General features: G+C 43.1%; 1 non-coding gene across 1 annotated transcript; it reads left to right on the top strand.

Moving 5' to 3' along the window:
* Positions 1-5,590: 5,590 nt before the first annotated feature.
* Positions 5,591-5,663, top strand: TRNAG-UCC (transfer RNA glycine (anticodon UCC)). The gene has a single exon. It is a non-coding gene; the product is annotated as a tRNA-Gly (tRNA).
* Positions 5,664-5,928: the final 265 nt, after the last annotated feature.

The following is a 5,928-nucleotide window of genomic DNA, read 5'->3' as shown; positions in this document are numbered from 1 at the left end:
TGATGGACAGAGAAGCCTGGTGTGCTGCAGTCCATGGAGTTACAAAGAGTCGGACACGACTGAGCAACTGAACTGACTGACGTTTACTTTTCTCTGTGCAATTGCTGAATCCCTTTGAAAAACCCAGGTCCTACTTCCTTCACTTCTACTAAAAATAATTGAGAATTTTATTCAACCACAAAGAGGAATGAAGTAGTGATACATGTTACAACATAAATGAACCTGGAAAACATTACGCTTAATCCCCATCATGTGTCATGAGGGAAATACAAATTTAAACAATAATGAGATATCACTACCTACTTAATTAGTTGTTGTTCAATCACTCAGTCATGTCCAAGTCTTTGTGGCCCCAAGGACTGCAGCAAGCCAGGTTTTCCTGTTGTTCACCATCTCCCGGAGCTTGCTCAAACTCACGTCCATCAAGTTTGTGATGCCATCCAACCATCTCATCCTCTGTCATCCCCTTCTCCTCCTGCCTTCAATCGTTCCCAGCATCAGGGTCTTTTCCAATGAGTTGTCTCTTCACATCAGGTGGCCAAAGTACTGAAGTTTCAGCTTTAGCCTCAGTCCTTCCAATGAATATTCAGGACTGATTTCCTTTGGGATTGACTGATTTGATCTCCTTGCAGTCCAAGGGACTCTCAAGAGTCTTCTCCAACAACACAGCTCAAAAGTATCAATTCTTTGGTGCTCAGCCTTCTTTATGGCCCAACTCTCACATCCATACATGACTACTGGAAAAAACACAGCTTTGACTAGACAGACCTTTGTCGGCAAAGTAATATCTCTGCTTTTTAATACGCTGTCTAGGTTTGTCATAGTTTTTCTTTTAATTTTATGGCTACAGTCACCATCTTCAGTGATTTTGGACCCCAGAAAATAAAGTCTGTCACTGTTTCCATTGTTTTCCCATCTACTTGCCTTGAAGTGATGGGACCAGATGCCATGAGTTTTCCAAATTGGCTGGCATATAGAGTGCAGCACTTTCACAGCATCATCTTTTAGGATATGAAATAGCTCAGCTGGAATTCCATCACCTCCACTAGCTTTGTTCATAGTAATGCTTCCAAAGGCCCACTTGACTTTGCATTCCAGGATGTCTGGCTGGCTCTAGGTGAGTGATCACACCATCGTGGTTATCTGGATAATGAAGATCTTTTTTGTCTAATTATTCTGTGTATTCTTGCCACCTGTTCTTAATATTTTATGCTTCTGTTAGGTCTCTACCATTTCTGTCCTTTATTGAGCCCATCTTTGCATGAAATGTTCCCTTGGTGTCTCTAATTTTTTTAAGAGATCTCTAGTCTTTCCCATTCTGTTGTTTTCCTCTATTTCTTTGCATTGTTCTTAGGAAGGCTTTCTTATCTCTCCTTGCTATTTTTTGGCACTCTGCATTCAGATGGGTATATCTTTCCTTTTCTCCTTTGCTTTTTGCCTGTCTTCTTTTCTCAGATATTTGTAAAGCCTCCTCAGAAAGCCATTTTGCTTTTTTGCATTTCTTTTCCTTGAGGGTGGTTTTGATCACTGCCTCCTGTACGATGTCACAAACCTCCGTTCATAGTTCTTCAGGCACTCTATCACATCTAATCCCTTGAATCTATTTGTTACTTCCATTGTATAATCATATGGGATTTGATTTAGGAAATACCTGAATGGCCTAGTGTTTTTCCCTATTTTCTTCAATTTAAGTGTGAATTTTGCAATAAGGAGTTCATGATCTGAGCCACTGTCAGCTCCTGGTCTTATTTTTGCTGACTGTCCAGAGCTTCTCCATCTTCGACTATAAAGAATATAATCAATCTGATTTCAGTATTGACCATCTGGTGATGTCCATGTGTAGAAGTGTCTCTTGTGTTGTTGGAAGAGGGTGTTTGCTATGACCAGTGCATTCTCTTGGCAAAACTCTGTTAGCCTTTGCCCTACTTTATTTTGTACACCAAGGCTAAACTTGCCTATAACTCCAGGTATCTCTTGACTTCCTACTTTTGCATTCCAATCCCCTATGAGGAAAAGGACATCTTTTGTTAATGTTAGTTCTAGAAGATCTTGTGGGTGTTTATAGAACCATAGAACTTCAGCTTCTTCAGCATTAGTGTTTGGGGCATAGAGTTGGATTACCGTGATACAGAGTGAGTTGCCTTGGAAACGAACACAGATCATTCTGTCATTTTTGAGATTGCATCCAAGTACTGCATTTCAGATTCTTTTGTTGACTATGAGGCCTATTTCATATTTTCTAAGGGATTCTTGCCCACATTAGTAGATATAATGGTCATCTGAATTAAATTCGCCCATTCTGGTCCTTTTTCGTTCACTGTAATCCTAAAACATCGATGTTCACTCTTGCCATACTTAATAGAATGGCCAAAATCCGGAGTCCTGAGAACACTAACTGCTGGTGAGGGTGTGGAGCAACAGGAACTCTCATTCCCTGCTGGTGGGAATGCAAAACGTTGCAGACACTTTGGAAAGTGGTTTGTCAAGTTCTTACAAAACTAAACTTACTCTTTCCAGGTAGTTCAGCAATTGTGCTCCTTGGTATTTGCCCAACAGAGCTGAAAACTTATGTCCACACAAAAACCTGCACATGTATGTTTATAGCAAGTTTATTTATAATTGTCCAAATTTGGAGACAACCAAGATAACCTTCGACAGGTGAATGGAAAAATCAACCGTGGTCCTTCAAGACAACGGAATATAGTTCAGCATTGAAAATAAACGAGCCAGGACTTCCTTGGTGGTCCAGTGATTAAGAATCCACCTTATAGTGCAGGGCATGAAGGTTACATCCCTGATTTGGGAAAATGCCACATGCCATGAGGCAACTAATCTCAAAACTACTGAGCCCAAGAGCTCTGGAGCCCGCGTGCCACAAATAGCCCACAGCTCAGTTCAGTTCATTTCAGTCACCCAGTCGTGTCTGACTCTCTTCGACCCCATGGACTGCAGCACATCAGGCTTCCCTGTCCATCACCAACTCTGGAAGCTTGCTCAAACTCATGTCCATTGAGTCACTGATGCCATCAAACCATATCATCCTCTCTGTTGTCCCCTTCTCCTCCTCCTTCAATCTTTCCCAACATCAGGGTCTTTTCCAGTGACTCAGCTCTTCACATCAGATGACCAAAGTACTGGAGCTTTAGTTTTAGCATCAGTCCTTCCAATGAATATTCAGGACTGATTTCCTGTAGGATGGACTGGTTGGATCTCCTTGCAGTCCAAGGGACTCTCAAGAGTCTTCTCCAATAACGCAATTCAAAAGCATCAATTCTTCGGTGCTCAGGTTTCCTTATGGTCCAGCTCTCACATCCATACATGACTACTGGAAAAACCATAGCTTTGACTAGATGGACCTTTTTCAGCAAAGTAATGTCTCTGCTTTTAATATGCTGTCTAGGTTGGTCATAGCTTTCCTTCCAAGGAGCAAGCATCTTTTAATTTCATGGCTGCAGTCACCATCTGCAGTGATTTTGGAGCCAAGAAAATAAAGTCTGTCACTGTTTCCATTGTTTCCCCATCTATTTGCCATGGAGTGAAGAGGAACTAAAAAACCTCTTGATGAAAGTGAAAATGGAGAGTGAAAAAGTTGGCTTAAAGCTAAACATTCAGAAAACAAAGATCATGGCATCTGGTCCCATCACTTCATGGGAAGTCCCTTGAGAGTCCCTTGGACTGCAAGGAGATCCAACCAGTCCGTTCTGAAGGAGATCAGTCCTGGGTGTTCATTGGAAGGACTGATGCTAAAGCTGATACTCCAATACTTTGGCCACCTCATGGGAAGAGTTGACTCATTGGAAAAGACTCTGATACTGGGAGGGATTGGGGGCAGGAGGAGACGGGGACAACAGAGGATGAGATGGCTGGATGGCATCACCGACTCAATGGACATGAGTTTGAGTAAACTCTGGGTGTTGCTGATGGATAGTGAGGCCTGGCGTGCTGCAATGCACGGGGTCGCAAAGAGTCGGACACGACTGAGTGACTGAACTGAACTGAACTGATGATCTTCGTTTTTTGAATGTTGAGTTTTAAGCCAACTTTTTCACTCTCCTCTTTCACTTTCATCAAGAGGCTCTTTAGTTCCTCTTCACCTAACACTTCTCCAAAAACAAGAAGTCTTTGGAAAAAAAGAACAATAGAGAATAGTTAACCAGAGAATCAATAAATACTCCTGAGCTTGACTGAGATGTGGAATTCATTTTATTAGTGTTTAAGGTTGTAGAATAAAATTAATTTTGTTAAAAGAAAGTATAGACTTTAAAATTTTTGAAGAACATTATGCTAAGTGAAGTCATGACATAGAAGGACAAGTATTAGATGATTCTTCTATGAGGTACCTAGAACAGGTAAATTCATAGGGGCAGAAAGTGGATTAGAGAGCATCACACACTGCGGGGTGGGGTGGGGTGGGGATGGGGAGTTTGTGTTTAATAGGTGCAGGATTTCTGTTTGGGATGATGACAAAGATCTGGAAATGGATAGTGGTGACCATGGGACAGCATTGCTAATTGCTAACCACTGAACTGCACCCTTAAACGCCGTTAACATTACATAGTATGTTATATATATTTTGCCATAATTTTAGAAGTACATGATTGGTACCTGCTTGTTCTTGGGAAAGTACCTTCCCCTCCCATGGTGTCTGACTTGAACTGGAGCCCGAATCCAGAGGATTTGCACAAAGAAAAAAGAACTAGTTGCTAGGCATCCAGGCTGGGTTTCCCAACCCTACCTCCTACACGCGGATGCTAATGATCCAGCTGGGCAGATGGAGGGCCATTTTTACCCTGGTCCCAACAGACCTTCTCACCAAATAAAAATATCCCTGCCCAGAGAGCCTCCTGTCAACTGGGCAGGTTAATTCCAGCCCCAAAGAAAGGGATATCCCTGCTGGTTGTGATACTCACTACCATTGATTCCAGGGACCCGGGGAGGCATCACCCTCTGAGCCCCGTGTGCATGCTCAGTCGTGCCCGACTCTTTGCAACCCCATGGACTGTAGCCTGCCAGGCTCCTCTGTCCCTGGGATTCTCCAGGTAAGAATACTGAGGCGGGTTGCCATTTCCTTCTGCAGGGGATCTTCCCGATCCAGGTATCAAACCCGTGTCTCTTGAGTCTCCAGCATTGGCAGACGGCTTCTTCACCACTAGCGCCACCTAGGAAGCCCTTTGAGCCCCACACTGCAGGCCTTTGCTCACAGCCCCAAGGGCTTTCAGAAAGATCCTGCGCAGTCCCATCCACCCACCTACATCTTATCCATCTTCACTGTTGTTATTTAGTCACTCAGTCGTGTCCGACTCTTTGTGACCCTGTGGTCTGTAGCATACCAGGCTCCTCCGTCTTTGGGATTTCCCACACAAGAATACTGGAGTCAGTTGCCATTTCCTTCTCCAGGGAATCTTCCCGACCCACATCTCCTGCAATGGCAAGCAGATTATATACTGTTGAGCCACCTGGAAAGGTGAAAGTTATAACCCACTAAATTATTTCTCACTCCCACCCACTAGTGAGTGGCAAACTGCAGTTTGAAAAGTCACTTTACTAAGGTATGGTACATCTTCAGCATTTAACAACTTACTGAGGGACTTCCCTGATAGTCCAGTGGTTAAGACTCTGTGCTTCCAATGCAGGGGTCATGGGTTCAATCCCTGATCAGGGAACTAAGATCTCACAGGCCATAAAATAAAAATAAAAAAAACAAGTGCTAAACTTACCTGGAGATCTTAAGAGAAATGAGACAGGCTCCAAGCTTGAGAGAGTTTACATTCTAGGACAGAAGGGACATGTAGGAAATGACTCATATTATTTCAGCATCTGTAATGAACTAAGCTCTTTGCCAGGCACGTATACACCTGATGTCACTGATTTTCAGAACAAGTCTGTCAATGAGGCCAGTGCCTCTCAGACTCAAAGGTGCCTCTGAAT

Source organism: Ovis aries, chromosome 24 (genome assembly GCF_016772045.2).
Source record: "Ovis aries strain OAR_USU_Benz2616 breed Rambouillet chromosome 24, ARS-UI_Ramb_v3.0, whole genome shotgun sequence".
Classification (NCBI taxonomy): Eukaryota; Metazoa; Chordata; class Mammalia; order Artiodactyla; family Bovidae; genus Ovis; species Ovis aries.
The sequence above is the reverse complement of the archived record's forward strand: the minus strand, read 5'-3'. Positions and strand labels throughout refer to the sequence as shown.